The following is a 14,041-nucleotide window of genomic DNA, read 5'->3' as shown; positions in this document are numbered from 1 at the left end:
GAGCATTACCCTAAGTCATTTCAAAGAACATGTTTGTTAAAAACAGCCTTGGATTTTAATCTGTTTATTGTATTACAACTCTAATTGGAACATGTTTCTCCAAGGAGTATAAAGCTGGTTACGATATATAATTAGGTAATGTCTGCATTCTCAAAAATCTCCAGTGTCCTTATGACTTGGTTTCCAATAGAACAGAGTTTGGTTTAAGCTGAATCTGTCTTGGATTCTGTCCAGTGGAATGCATTGTATTTGGTACTTAACATACATTGCCTTGTGTGTTATAATTACTTTCCATTTATATGCTTTTTCCCAACCACACTCTAATTTTTTTTGAGAGAATAGTCTGACTTACAGTTTTGTCTCCCATAGTGACTAGCTTGTGGCATTTGTAGTAGATGTTGTGGGTTGTCTATCCCACATCCATTTGCATCTTTCCTTCTATTCAACAGAATCCCAATTTATTCAGACACCTTCTTCCTCTCTTCCACTAGGAGAAACTCACCCACCCTTAGCTGTAGGGCTGGATCTGGTTGGTTTAAGGGCACTCATCCTTGCTTATGATCAGCTTAGTAATGTGCACAGAACTCCAAATAGCCCATCTGAGGGGGCTTTGCTGGGAGCTACTGAGAAAAGTTCCCATCATCTTAAGAAAAACAACAGGGAGAGGTAAGGTGGTCCCTCTGCCTGTGGACATTTTGTAGCTGTGAAGATCAGAGCTGCAGGAGCTTTCCATCTCCAATCGGAGCATGCAGCCAGTAGAATCTCAGGGTAATGGCTGTGGCTTCCAGTTTTGAGAAGCAGTAAATGTGCTTACTGTGTAATCCAGTTCGAAGTAAAGGTGTGGTTGCTTGCAGCCAAAGGCATCCTGAATAATACAGAATTGTCATGAAACATTTTTGATTGACTTTAGTGCCAAAGGACCTCTTTGGAAGAAGAGATTAAAACTAAGTAAAAAGCACTAGTTCACTTTAATTTGGAAAGCAATTTCATACCAGTTAGAAAAATTTAAAGATTATGTACTTTTTATTCCTATATCTTTTTCATAAATATATTCATTAAATGTTAAACTTTGGTCCTGTTCATCGTTGGATGATATAAAATAAAAAATTTGAGGTGTAGTAGATTGGTCTAGTGTGCCAATAGCATGGACTCTCGGGTTGTGAAACCGTCTAGATTGTAGCCTCCTATGAAACACACACAACTCTTCCTCCAAAGTCTCAATCCTTCCCACTCTTCCACTGCTGCACCCTTTCTCTCCCCTTTCCTCTGGGTGTCTTCATATGGGTAGGTGTGCACCGAGCTGCCTGAGACGCAGGGTTAGCCTTTGCCCCAGCCTGCCCTGGTCTTCAGAACAGGACAAACCCCTTCACTGCTAGAGGCTGCCCTTGAGATCCCCCCACCATTCCTCAGAGACCCTGTTGACTGCTTTATGACATTAACGTATGATGATTTTATTTCTTATCAAGACTCTGCTTGCTGACACCTGTTGGAATTCAAGCCCAGGAATGTGGCTTCTCACCTATTCCCACCATTTGCTCGATCACCGGGCACATTCTCCACCCTCCTCATCTCCCCCTGCCCCCGGTCACTCATTGTGAGGGGCTTACAGGGAACATGCTCTCCACTTCCAGGGACACTTCAGTTGGTTTTCCCTCCACCCTGAGGAAAAGACCCATCAATTTGGTATCTTAAACCTTAGCCTAGTAAGAAATTGTTTTTCTCTCTCCAGCCAACAGCCCAATATTTCCTAGCTAGTGTGATCCACTTTATCACACACACACACGCACGCACACACACATATATTTTGTTAATCCCCACCTGAGGGCATTTTTTCCATTGCTTTTCAGAGAGAGTAGAAGGGGAGGGGGGAGAGAGAGAGAGAGATCAATGTGAGAAAGACACATCGATTGGTTAGCTCCCGTACGCACCCCGTCTGGGGCTGCGGGTTGAGCCTGCAACCAAAGTATGTGCACCCTTGACTGGAATCAAACCAGAGACCCTTCGGTCTGCGGCCTGACGCTCTAACCACTGAGCCAAACTAGCTAGGGCTCCATTAATTAATTAATTAATTAATTAATTAATTCAAAGAGTGGAAGGGAGGGAGGGGGAGAGAGACACACATACATCGATTAGTTGCCTCCCCCACATGCTCCGACCAAGGGATTGAACCTGCAACCCTTGGTTCGTGGGCTGACTATCCACTGAGCCAGCCACACTGGCCAGGGCTGTCCCCTATATTTTTTAATACTGTGTTTCTTCCATTTTCTTTCTCAGAATAGAGTCCCTTAAGGTGCTCTGAAGAAAATGATTCCATAGACTAAGTCATTTGAAAAATGCTGCCTATATCTCGAGTCACCATGCATATTAACACATTATATAGGCCCCGATAACCCTGTATAAAGACAAAAGACAACTGTTTAACTTACTTCATAACTCCCTCCACCTCTGCTCCCCCCTCACCCCAAGGTCTTTTCAATAGCCTGAAACCACCTCATAGAATTTAAAATTCCTTGAACCCGTGTTTCAACTTTGCCATTTCTAAGTCTCCATGTTGGGGATTCCTCACTTGGAACCTGTCTTTGTATCAGAATGGCCAGCCAGGCCCTGAGCCTAGTGTCCAGAGAGTCTGTGTGATAGTTTACTTTAAAATATTTCCATATAAAAGTTGCGGCAGGAGTGTAGACACAATTAACTCCACTTTGCACCCTAGGGTAAGTGCTTAGCATTTGATGTAGCCTATCAGGAACCAACATTCCAGAGACAGTCACTCAGCCTTGCAGGTATCCTTGAAAGCTACACCTGAGGATGAATCAGCACAGGCAAGTGAGAAATGACTTTTCATTGTGTGATGAGTGGCAGTCGGTGATTGGTTAGGAAGGTTGTCCAGGGCGCCCTTCCTGGGTGAAGGCAGTAGAAGAGTCTGCAAGCCCAGGTGGTGGGTGCCCGGGGCTCCTGGGAGCCAAGCTGCCTGTGTCCAGATAGAAGTAAGGTGCTGGCTGAGGTCCCAAAGCTACAAGATGACTTCCCTGAGCTACAGGAACTGTTCGTGTGACTGTGTTTGCAGGCTTGCTAATAAACATTAAACAGTTGGCTGAATTTCATCTAAGACTTGCTTAAATCATGTCGTATACCTGGCAGGGAGGTAGCAGGGAGGGGCTGTTATTTCTCGGCTAAACCAGAAGCTGTTGGTTGTTACCAGAAGAACCTGGCAGACAATTTGGCCAGAAAGCAGAGGGGTCAGTCCCTCGCCAGTGGTGTCAGCAGGCTCACTCCCTGTCCCGGTCCCCCAGTTCTCAAGGTGATGCTGACCAGAGCGAGGAGTCATCAGCCACCACAGAGCTCTGCTGGGTCAATGGGCTTTCATTTCCCATCTCCCCTCTGTTCCACGGAGTAAAAATGGCTGTATTAGGGACTTCTTAGCACCTAAGGCACCTGGTTAGGGGACACCCACATCTCCTCTCCCCCTGTAGCTGCCTCAGAGAGGAGGCCTTTGTGCTAGGCAGCCACATGCCAGCTTTCTGCCAGTGTCCTGCCTCCTCACCCTCCTGCTCCCCCTGCCATCGCCATTCCTGGGGTTTCTGCAGGAGCCACGACCATACCAGCAAATGCCTCTCTGTCACTTCCAGAACCCATCTTCCACTCCAGCCCCTTGTGATCAGTCTTCACTTCTCTGTGCCTCAGATACTAATCTGCAAAGTGGGTATAGTAGTGCCCCTTTCATAGGCCTGTTGTGGAGGAAACTAGTTCATACGTGCAAAGGCCCTAGAACACTGCCCAGCATCCTGCGAACACCGATAAGTGTTCATTATTCTTCTCTCTCTCTCTCTCCCTCTCTCTCTCTCTCCTCCCCTCCCTCTCTCCCCCCCCCCCTTCTCTCTCTCTCTCTCGTTATCAAAGCTTCCTCCTGACAGGCAGGTTCATTACACTGGTGCATTACTCAGGTTTTTACTCATAAAAGAGCCTCTTCAGCTCTTAGAGTTTATTTGCTCTTGGTTTACATGGAGTTCTAGTAAGTTCGATTTGCTTTCCTACTTCACAGGAGATTAGAAACACCAAATTAAAAGGAATTGGTGGCAGGAGTACTCAAAGCAGCAAGAAGCGACTGCTCATAGTAAAAGAAGTCACAGAAGTACAGCGGTACCTCGGTTTTCGAATGGAATCCGTTCCAGAAGACTGCTCGAGTTCTGAAACGTTCGAAAACCGAGGGATCCACAGCCGACAGCTGGGCCTCAGGATCTTGCTCTCAGTGGAAGCCGCGTGGCATGGTCGACTTCCGAGGCATGTTCGAAAACCGAAGCATTTCCTTCCGGGTTTAGGCTTTGTGAACCGAAATGTTTGTCAACGGAGAGGTTCGAAAACCGAGGTACCACTGTATAAAAATCAGGCGAGAGAACTTCTAAATTCTGGGGCCATTTGGGTAGGAAAAAAAGACAAAATAGTCCCAGACATAAGTAGTTCTTGAATAGTGACATTGTTTTAAAGCCTGGTGTAATGGTTGATGTTTATAATAATAGCCCTGAGTTATTGAGAGATGATTAAGTGATTTTTAGCATGCTTTGTTTAATGAGGCAGGAAACTATGTGATAAGCTTTAGAACTTCCAACAAAGTGGTGAATGTTCAAGTTGCGATACGGAAAGTGATAAATCGTCCTTCTGTCATTTGTTAAGGCAAATTATCTAACATACCCAGTACCCAGATCGTTCTGGATAAATGCGGCATCACTTCACATGGTGACAGAAGTTAATGTTTGTAAATTGCCCCCTAATCCATGAGATGCAGGCTCGCTTGCACTATTAGAAAGAGCCACAAATCTGACTCCTGTTGGAGCTGAAGGAGTTTTACAGACACACATGAGCACACACAGAGCCTGGAGGATAATGGAGCTGAGGAAGACTGATGCCTGTCAATAAAGCAGCCCTTTTCCAACTTCTATTTTTAACGTCTGCTCCTTGTCTTGCCCTAGAAGGCCTTACCCACTGTTACGTTTTGCTAAGTTGGGAGCAAACATATTTTAGTTCTACCAGGGAAAAGCCTGTGGAATATTTCACTTTGGATGGCAAAGACTGTCACTGGGGGGGTCTGTGCTCAAGTTTGCTTGGCTTTTTCGCAGCAGCCAGCCTTGGAAGTAGAGTGGCCTGGAGTGGGGGCTTTGCCCCACCTGTCACTCTGGTGTGACCCAGCCTGGATTTTTTTTTTAATCCTCACCAAAAGAGTGAGGATATTTTTTCCATTGATTTTCAGAGAGAGTGGAAGGATGTGGGGAAGGGGAGAGAGAGACAGAGAGAGAGAGAGGGAGAGGGAAACATCTATGTGAGAGAGACACATCGATTAGTTGCCTTCCACACATGCCCTGACCATAGGCAGGGATCGAACCTGCAACCCAGGTACCTGACCCTGACTGGGAATCGAACCCGTGACCCTCTGGTGGGCAGGCAAACCCTCTAACCACTGAGCCCCATTGGCCAGGGCTGAACCAGCCTGGATTTTGATTTGCATCTTTCACAGAGATACATAGTTGGTAAATGGGTAACAGATTTGAACGTCTGTGACAAATGATCTAGCAAGAGACAGAGCCTTAAATTCCTGCACATGTTTCTCCATTAAGGAGGAAGATGGTAATTACAGCCTGACATTACTGCCATAGCCACTGTCATTTATTAAGCTCTTACCATGGACTAAGTCCTGGGCGCACATCAGCATGTCAGCGCAGATGCTATCAACCCTATCAGGTAGATACTTTATATAATGAGAAGTTCGAGGCTCAGAGAAGTTAAGTGACTTATCCAAAGCCACACAGCTAATTAGAGAAGCTGAAGTTGAAACCCAGATCTGTTTACCTCGAAGGGCCATTCTTCTAACTACAAGGTAAGCATCAGGTGACATCTTCCCTCTGGGACCAGCCCTTGGTCTTTATGTTGAGAAAATCACCAAGAGAGGGCTCCCAGGAGGATGCAGGTACTGCTTGGAGAGGAAGTGCCAGGGACAAAGATACGGATTTTGTTTAGGTGGGGCCCTGATGAAGCTTTGCCTGTTCAAAACACTTCTCCCAGAGTGAGCCTCTGCTCTGGGGGCCAGAACAAAATAGGGCAGCAGCAGGGGTGTCCCTTCCCACTGTGCGAAAGGAAATCTCTATGCCCCTGCTTTCATGGCTGATGTGTCCTTGCTCAGGGGCTTTTTCAGGGTCACTGGTAACTGGGCAGTTTGATTGCCAATCTCCTTAGATATTCAGTACACGCTTGAGGTTGTTTTCGTTGGGGATGTCTGCCGGGGCAGCTGAGCTGCCATTCCTCCCAGGAGGTGGAGAGAAGGCCCACAGCCCAAGCTTCCTTCCAGAGGCCATCCCTCCCTAGCAGGAAGCCGGCTCTCCTGGGAGGACCTGGCCCTCTGGTCCTCTTTCAGCTGACTTGGCTGCTGCTCTGCTTCCCCAGGGAACATGGCAGGCTGTCCATTGCTTTAGCCGGGTCCCAGTCCTTCCAGATCTCCCTGAACTTCAGGTAAGTGGCAGTCAGAGGGAAAGATCAGAGAGTGGCTTGGGGCCATGATCTCAAAGGGGAAGAGAGGTGTGGGCAGATTATTGCTCAGTCCCAATGCTCTGTAAGGCATCCTGAGAGACATGGAATTCTGGGTTTATGTTCCTCGTAAGGTCCAAGAACAAAAAAGAAAGAAAGAGGTCACTGTGTGGCCATGGACATTTTCTTAGTTTTTTAGGTGGATTAGACAGATAGAAGCAGAGGGTTCCTGGCCAAGGGATAATGGGGAAAATATGGGTAAAAGGGGCTAGCATTTTGAGGGCCTTGATTGCCAAGCAGAGGAGTTGGAGTTTTATGTTTTATATACTGGGGATCCATTCAAGGTTCCCAAGCAGGAAGGACTGGACTGTGTGGCTCAGTTGGTCGGGCGTCATCCTGTGCACCAAAAGGTTGCTGGTTAGATTCCTGGTCAGGGCACGTGCCAGGGCTGCAGGCTAGATTTCCAGTAGGCGGTGTGCAGGAGGCAGCTGAAGGGTGTCTTGCTCACACATTGATGTTTCTCTCTCTCCTCTCCCTTCCTCTCTCTAAAAATCAATGAAAAATCTTTTTTAAAAAGGTTCCTGAGCAGGGATGTCACCCAGTGAAATAGTGCTTGAGTGAGATGAGCCTAGTAATATCGGCTTTCATTCAAGCCCATGCCTGCTCCTGGGAAAAGAGCTTATAAAAATGCTGCCCTGTGGACAGCCTGGTCTGAGTCCTGTGGTAGTCTTCAGCACTGCCCGCCACATATTTCTAGTTCTCTGCCTTCCAGGACCACAGTAGTATTGCATTTTCCTGTCTTTGTCAAAGTTAGGTGTGATCGTGTGCCTTGCTCAGGCCAATGCAGGAGCTTTTTCTTAAAGGACTAGATGGTAAATAGTTTCAGTTCAGGGGCCCTACCGTCTCTCCTGCAATTGCTCAGCTCTGCTGTCCTGGTGTGGAAGCAGCCACAGACGAGATGCAAAGGAGAAATGCAGCCGTGTTCCAATAAAACTTCATTCAGAAAAGCAGGCATCTGGCCCGCAGGTGATGGTGTGCTGACCCCTGGACCAACGTCTTGTGAGCAGAAGTGACCCTTTCGGACAGAAGCTCTGAGCTTGCTGTGCGGTGACTGAGGAGGGACAGATGAAAGCGAAGCCTCTGCCAGCGTGGGACCCCAGGTGAACACAGGCATGAATAAAATATCAACTTGGCAGTGTTAAGCCATTGAGATTTTGGTGTCATTTCCTCCTGCAGCATAACCTCTCTGCTGGGTGATACTGGGTCATCTATGCATAGAAGCGTTCTCAGTCATCATCACAGTAAACATCTGCTGAACACTTACTCTGTGCCAAGCCCTATGTGGAGGCCTTACCGACTCCGTTTCAGTAATTCCTCCCCACAACCGTGGGGCCTGAGTACTGTTATTATACCCATTTTTACAGCAACAGGAAAGGGAAGTTTAGAGAGATAAGATAACCTGCCCACGATCTCACAAATGGTTGAGTGATGAAACTGGGACTTGAGCCCAGGTCTTCTAATTCTTTTAAAAAAAAAATCCTTATTGTTGAAGGTATTGTAGATATCCCCCCTTTTCTCCCATTGGCTTCCCTACCCTCCTATACTCCCCCCCCCCCCCCCCCCCCCGGCCTTCACCAGGTCTTCTAATCCTGAATCCTAAGATCTTAACCTCTGTGTATCCTGCCTTGGGTTTGGGTGTTTGGACTATTTTTTCTTTTATCCCTTCTCCTCTTTGACCACTGCTCTTGGCTGTGCGTAATGTTTTGACATGACCCTTGGCGGCCCTGTCAACAGTGTGAGAATGAAGAGTCTTACTTCCAGAAAAGTGCTGGTCTGAGCAGTGGAGGAAGTTCATGGAAATAGCCTGAGGGATGAATTGGGTTGGCAGTTCAGACACTCACAGGAAGATGATCACTTTGGAAATGGGCAGATCTCAGGACTCGCTCTCATCATGTGTATTTCCACCAGTCATCTCCTAGGCATGTGGTCATCTTTCTGTTCTCAGTCATGTTCTCTGAAGGGAAGAATTTCCTTTATATTCTGGAACTGTCTTGAGAAATGATGTTACTCCCCTTCCTGGCCTGGCAAAGCACTGAGCAAGCCATAACTGTCATCTTTGATGGTTTTGCAGATAATTGACCAGTCTTGTGTTGCAATGGCCTAACTCTGTTTGATCCAGTAATAAGAAGCCACATAATGAGTTCTTGTGACTTCTGAAGAGCTACCACTGAAGACGTTATCCGTTGCGTCATTCCATAGTCCCTATTTAAAGTCCCACTTAATTAAATTTCTTTATTTAGTGTCATGGAAAATTTTTTCTCTCATTAAATTGATGCCCTTCCCTAATAAAAAATGAGAATTACATAAGCACTTTTGTTTCCCTTTTTACCTAAGCTTCCCAGTTTGAGTTCAGGGAAGGGAGAGAAGTTCACATTGCTTGCAGGAGGAGGGTTTCAAAAGGAGTGGTTTCTTACCAATCTCCCATGTACTAATTTGGAGACAATTTCTCCAATGACATGTGTGGTCGAGAGAAGCTATTTATTCCTCCATTTCTGGGATCTGGCACCTGGCATCTCCGATGTTGTACGTTTTCTCGGCATCATCTTCCCACTTAGAGCCAATGATGTGCAACTTCCTACAGTTTTTAAAGTGAACGTAGAGACGACAAGAGAACACCCAGCAGTTACTTGTTCGTGGACGCAGAAAGTCTGTAGCAGAGAAACCCCGTCGGGAGCAGCCCTCGGCGCACCCTCACATACCTCCGCCAGGTGAGCGAGCAGAGCAGACTTTTGCTGGAAGGTGTCACTGAGCTCTTATCCGGGCCAGAGTGTACCCTTGCAGATGTCACCCTAGGGAGAGCTGCACACCTCTCTGACAGCTGGGACATTGTTCCCTGCCCTCAAGGAAGACTTCAGAGCACCATTTAATGAAACAGTAGTTAATCTTCAAGGTCTACAGAGAGGGACAAAGTGGCCCAGAGGAAATGGCACCCATCTCCATTAGCAAGATTTGGGGACATGGGGACACTGGATTAAACAACTGAGGAGGACTCTGATGCTCACAGGGTTTCACTTTCCCCTGATAAGAATACGGACTCTTTGTACAGCACTGGGCCTGTGCTCTTCACACAGAGCCCTTGGGCGTACTTCTCTCATCCTCTGTTTTTAATTTAGATTTGTGAAGATTGAAGTATGTTACCATAAAGTAAAGCTCATGAATCTTAAATGTACAGCTTGGTGATTTTTTTTACATATGTATACACTACGTGACCAAATAAGACTATAAACTATAAAATTTTAAACTTAAATAATTTAAATAAGGCTTAATTTCTTGAACATTTAGTTCCAAATCTTATTAAACACTGTTATTAAAGTAAAACTGTTTGTAATTGTAGCTTTTGAAGTCCATCTAGTTGCTAATGTAAAGAATTGGGATTACATTTCACATATATTATCTCTAGACCTACATAGATGTGTGTAAATTTAAGCATTCTATGAATTTAATATTGCAAACTATTTCTCCACTTCCATATGCAACTCTTGTAAATACTGAACTAATCCAGTGGTACTGCTGGAACCAAGATGAAGAGAAGCAAAAAAAAGAAAGGATATTCCACCCTTCTGGGAAATAATATATCTTCATTATGCAGAAATCTGTTGCATTGATGCTATCTGAGAAGGATTTGATGAGTTAATACGCAAGTGCTGGCACTGCTCACATTCTCTCTGCACTCTGAAGCTGCATCTGTCCCTGATCCTGCCAATGGCAAAGTCCCCAATCTTTCATAGCATTTGGACACAGTGGCCCTTTGTTTTGAGACCTAAGGCAAGAGATGAGAAATGTTTCCCTGGGGCTTAAATGATGTTAGGTGCTGTTCAAGGTACTGGTCACACTGCGTTGGTGCTCAGCCCTGGATCCTGAGTGACTGGAGGACCCACATATTCTTTAATAATTGTGTGTGTGTGTGTGTGGGGGGGGGGTAGGTGTATGACAATCCAGGGCTTTCTGAAGTGGGGATCCATGCGCATGCCCTTCTTGCCCAAGTCTAAGGGGGTGGTTGCTGCCCCAAATGATTAATGACTTAATCATGGAAGTTTATCTCCTTCTCACATAACCTTGTAAGCGTAAGTAGTCCATGAAGTTATGGCAGCTCCTCAGTCAATGACCCAGGCTCCCTCTATCTCATTGCTCTCCTTCCCTAAGATGTTGCCCTCATCTGAATGGCTTGAGATGGTTCCCATCATATCTGCATTTCAGCCAGAAGGAAGGGAAAGGGTTTCTAAGCAGGGAATGCTCCCCTTTTCAAGGGTTTGACCCTGAAGTTGCACATATCAATTCTGAGCACATCCTACTGCCCACAGATGGCTGAGAAATGTAGTCTTCCCCCGGGCGTTTTCGTGTCCAACTAAAAATGATGTTTCCATGACAGGAGGGGAGAACATAACTGGGGTGACAACCAGTAATCTCAGCCACAAGTATATATTTTTTATATAAATTTGGAAGGAAGGATGATAATTTAGAGTTAAGGATACAGATTCAAGGATACAAGTTTGCCGACGTTCACTTGTAATTCATCAAAACAATAGACTCTATATAGGAAAAAGCTTTGGATGGTTTTAAGCACACTGCAGGCCAGATGTTACCTGAAATGTTTAGCTGAGGTTCCTGACTCTTCCAAGACACCTGATGGAAGTGGGGGGGGGTACACTGACCTGGGTTCAAATCCACAACCAGCCGTAGCCTAGTAAAGTGAGCTTGAGCCAGTTACACTACTTCTCTTGGCTTCAGTTCACTTTTAGTAAAATGAGGGCTTTGGACTAGACTGCTGGCTTACAAATTGGGTTCCAAGGAGCCTTAGGGCTTTTCAGGGTAATTTCAAGGGCTAAAGCTTGGCTATGAATTTTTCTTACGTATGTATTAGTCGTGGCACCTCTGTTTTTATTGGCTGTGTGGGGGTGGGGGAGGAAGAGGGCCATTACAGCTAAAAAGAAAGTTTGAGAGTGCCTGGACACTGTGGTGCCTAGAGGAGTGTGGTATGGAGTCAGATTGCCTGGATTAAAATTCCAGCTCTGCCCACGTACTCTCTGTGACACCTCAGGCTGAGGTATTTACCTTCCCTGAGCCTCATCTCTAACATATTATTTCCTTTTTTATAAAATATTGCTGCTGTTATTTACCTCTTGGGATTGTCTTGAGGCTTAAACAAGATAATATGGTTGAGAGGGCTTATATTGGTGAGCTTGGCATAAAGGGAATGTTAAGTAAATGGGGACCACTCTTATTGTCCCCACCATCAACCTCATCTGTACGGTTTCAGCTCTAAGGCTAAACTGTGCCAGATGAAGGACCCTTTTATAAACTGAATAATTGTCAGTGGGTTTTTCTCTCTGCTCTTGGATTTTCGCAGGTTCTCTCAAGGCGAGGCACACTAGAGTTAGTCTGTTCTGGGTAAAACAGTTTAAACACAACTAATATGTAGTTTCTGTCATTTCAGAGGCAAGATGGAAAGAATTCTTTTTTTCACAGAGAAAACTACTTGAGCCTTGTAAATCAAGGAGAAAAATGATTCAGTTTTTTCAGTGCTGTGCATGGCAGGAAATAAAGTACAGAGTTTAAAGCACTTTAAACAGTTAAAAAGAAGGATAAGCCTCTGGAAAACCCCATGATATGAATTTTTGTCAAACTTGACTCTCCAGGGATTAAACTGCCTTTGATTTTAGACTCCTGCTTATCCCAGTTTGTTAAACGCTTGACGAACTCCAGTCGGCTTCACTCAGTAGCTCCACGTAAGGGGGTCTCATTACAAACTCCATCGCAGAACCGATGAAGTTATTTATCCGACCTGTGTGATCCTGGAGCTGCGGAGGCTTGGGGATCATTGACTGCAGCTATCCTGGTGGGCCAATTGGTTGTTATCCCCAGAATCAAACTGCAGAAATGTGACAGGACTTCTGACCCACTCACTCATCTTATGATTTAGAATCCTCTCTAGAACATTCCTGTTATCTTGACTCTGGCCCCTCACCATAGACCTTTAACCACTCCTCACCCATCTTGGTTTCTAACTCTGTAACTGTTCCTGTGCACAGAATCCTAAAGTCTTTGCACCGAAGATGCTCAGAGTTTTTCCAATGCCAGGCTTCTTTGCATCATCCTTGACAAATTGTCACTGTTCCTTCTCGAACACGTCCTATGACAGAGAGCTTGCTGCTTTATTAGGAGTTAGCGGTTCCTTTGGAGAAGCGTACCAGCATACCTGATAACTTTCTTCTTTTGCCCTGAAGCTTGCTTTTCTGATATATATAGATATTAAGTATGCACCTGAAAGCCCCTTTCTACCCTCCAGATCAGCCCCTATCAATTTGATCTGCCATCCACAGCAGTCCTTCAAATATTTGAAGCCAACTCACCTCCACCTCCAGTCTTAACATGCTCAGTTCTCTCTCATCCTTCATGTATCACGGTGCTGACCTGCCTGGTGATCCCCCTGCAAAAGAAAGAATTATTTGAAGGATCTATTGTGAAGACTCGAATTTCTATAAACCTGGATTAACATGATCCAGCCAGAGAGTCCTGGCTGAAGGTGTATGAGATCCTGTGTCAGAAAAATGAAATGACCAGCCATGATTTATTTTTCTGTGAGTCATTATGATATTTACCCAGCATGTGAACTGCCTCATCAAAATTCAGGAGTTTACATTAAACTGGACCTAGAATCCTTGACTCACCCAATGAGACAAGCAAATCTCAACTGTCCTTGATGGTTGCTCCTGCCTGCCTGGGTGTTTTCAGTGATACCTCCTTCCCCAAGGGAGTGACACATTCATACTCATGGAAACCTCCTTTGGGCATTATTTTTAAGCACTTCCTCCTTCTCGCAAAGCTGAGAATCAGAAGTCAGATCGATGTGTCTCTCCCTTTCACCTCTGCAGTCCTTTCTGTCTGCATTGTTGGTGACAGAGGAGGCGCAACCTTGGGCTGGACCACGGGCAGCTTGGCGTGAGCAGGGACGCTAGACTGTGCTGCAGAGGCGCCAGTCACACCAGAACTGGGGTGTTGACTCTCCCAAGGAAATGCAGACGGTGCAGCTTCTTTATTTGGGTTGGCAGTCGTAGTCATGCACTTCACTTGTGCTGAGGCCTGATCGCTTGCTGAATATTTATTTGTCCCAAAGATTTATTTAGTTACCCTCAGGAATCCAGGCTCTTGGGCCAACTTTTTTCCTTTGGCATGGATTCCCAGTGGGGAATGTGACTGACCCCTTCTCCTTCCAGAAGGGGCCTTAACAACCATCCAGTTGGAAGTGTTAGAGTTGAAAAGCAAAATGGGACCCAGGAGGACATGTGACTTGCTAAAAGACAGATGCAGAGCTAAGACTAAAAACTTGCATCTTCTGATTCCAAATCGGGTTCTTTCTAGAATTTCTCAAACTTTCAGGAGCGTGTAATTACCCGAGGAACAGATTAATAAAATTCAGATTTGTAGGTTAGGGTTAGGGTTAGTGGCCTTGGCAATAAGTCCCTCATTCCTG

General features: G+C 45.6%; 1 protein-coding gene across 4 annotated transcripts in view; it reads left to right on the top strand.

Annotated features, from left to right (window-relative positions):
* The window catches only part of MAPK4 (mitogen-activated protein kinase 4), a 127,646-nt gene that overhangs the window by 26,618 nt on the left and 86,987 nt on the right, over positions 1-14,041 (top strand). The window contains exon 1 of one of the 4 annotated variants that reach the window (XM_081150260.1): positions 4,208-4,363. The exons of the other annotated variants lie outside the window; for them this stretch is intronic. The gene's annotated coding sequence lies outside the window, so the exon portion shown is untranslated. Of the gene's footprint in view, positions 1-4,207; positions 4,364-14,041 lie in introns of those variants that run through there. 4 annotated transcript variants of the gene reach the window in all.

Source organism: Miniopterus schreibersii (assembly GCF_964146895.1).
Source record: "Miniopterus schreibersii genome assembly, chromosome: 10".
NCBI classification, from domain to species: domain Eukaryota; kingdom Metazoa; phylum Chordata; class Mammalia; order Chiroptera; family Miniopteridae; genus Miniopterus; species Miniopterus schreibersii.
This window is presented reverse-complemented; position numbering and strand designations above follow the sequence as displayed.